This window comes from Micromys minutus, assembly GCF_963924665.1.
Source record: "Micromys minutus genome assembly, chromosome: X".
NCBI classification, from domain to species: Eukaryota; Metazoa; Chordata; class Mammalia; order Rodentia; family Muridae; genus Micromys; species Micromys minutus.
This window is the reverse complement of record NC_137970.1, coordinates 42,194,584-42,196,125: the sequence shown is the minus strand read 5'-3', so window position 1 is coordinate 42,196,125 and position 1,542 is coordinate 42,194,584. Positions and strand designations below refer to the sequence as shown.

General features: G+C 43.0%; 1 pseudogene across 1 annotated transcript; it reads left to right on the top strand.

Annotated features, from left to right (window-relative positions):
• The first annotated feature begins 822 nt into the window (after positions 1–822).
• On the top strand, positions 823–1,330 carry LOC308416013 (DNA-directed RNA polymerase II subunit RPB7-like; annotated as a pseudogene). The gene has a single exon. The product of its transcript is annotated as a DNA-directed RNA polymerase II subunit RPB7-like (transcript).
• The last annotated feature ends 212 nt before the right edge of the window (positions 1,331–1,542 follow it).

Below are 1,542 nucleotides of genomic sequence, written 5' to 3'. Positions count from 1 at the left end.
TCCTTGGCTAATCACTGGCATTTTCTCCACCTCCCTAATTGCTATTCACCTGACTCTGTAATATCAAACCAGAATTCAATCAGAAAGGGCTTTACTGACTCCTAAGAGCAAGATGTTATTTTATCAAATGTACAGAAGAAGCTAGGTTTTTAGTGGTTCTGTCAGAAAACAAGGGGCTGGAAAAGAGAACCTTGAATGCATTATTTGACACAGACAAGGACAAATAATTGTACAGATGAAGTCAGTGTGCCAAAGAATAAAAGACACGTAGTCCAAAATACCAAATACATCTATTGGAATGTAGGCTTTAGCATTACTGGTGAGACCTCAGGAAAAGTGATTAGCCTCTGTACTTCTTGTACTTTCTTGTCATACAAAGGTTGAGTTCTCCTTGGGTTTTCTCAGCATAACACAAACTGGAGTCACCTGGGAAGACGGAGCCTAAAATGAGGAAATGTTTCTAGTGGACTGGACTGTGAGCATGTCTGGGGGGGCATTTTCTTAATAATAGATATGGGAGGTTTCAGCATGTATTTCTGGTATAATGCCCTTATCCAGACCCTCTGGAAGAAGAAGAGATACTTGACCTTAATCATGTGTCAAGTGTTTAAGAAGAGTGAGTGGGGTTCTCTCCTCACTTTCACACACACACACACACACACACACACACACACACACACACACACACACACACACACACATACACACACCCCACACAGGGAAAGTAGAACTTGAAAAGGAATGAGTCATCTCCATGGGCCACAAAGGAATAGAAATTATTCACAAGACTTCTGGGCTCTGCGGTTCAAGCTTCTGCAGAAGATGTTTTATCACATTTCCCTGGAGCATGAGATCCTCCTGCACCCACAGTACTTTGGTCCAACTTGCTAAACACAGAGAAGCAGAAGCTGTTCACCGAGGTGGATGGGACCTGCACTGGAAAATATGGCTTTGTAGTTGCTGTCACCACCATCGACAATATTGGTGCTGGTGTGGGCCGAGGTTTTATTCTTTATCCGGTGAACTACAAAGCTATTGTTTTCCGGCCCTTTGAGGGTGAAGTGGTGGATGCTGTGGTTACTCAGGTCAACAAGGTCAGACTTTTCACAGAAATTGGGCTCATGTCTTGCTTCATCTCTCGACACTCCATCCCTTCAGAGATGAAATTTTATCCAAATTCAAACCCCACTTGTTATAAGACCATGGATGAGGACATTGTAATTCAGAAGGATGATGAGATACACTTGAGGATTGTAGGGACATGTGTAGACAAGAATGACATATTTCTATTGGCTCTTTAATGGACGATTACTTGGGATTCATGAGCTGAGTGAGGGGGACTCCAGCCTGGTTTGGTCCTGATTTAGAAAGTATGACTTTCCAACGTGAGTTCAGCATCAATTTGACTGTCCTACCAGAGGTTCAGTCTGGCTACTGTTAGGGAGGCAGGGAAAGTTTCTTGTCCTCAGAACACTTCAGCTGTTTCTTCCAGCTGAGCTGTGCTCTCAGACTTTATTCTTGTGTTCTAACCATAAACATGTT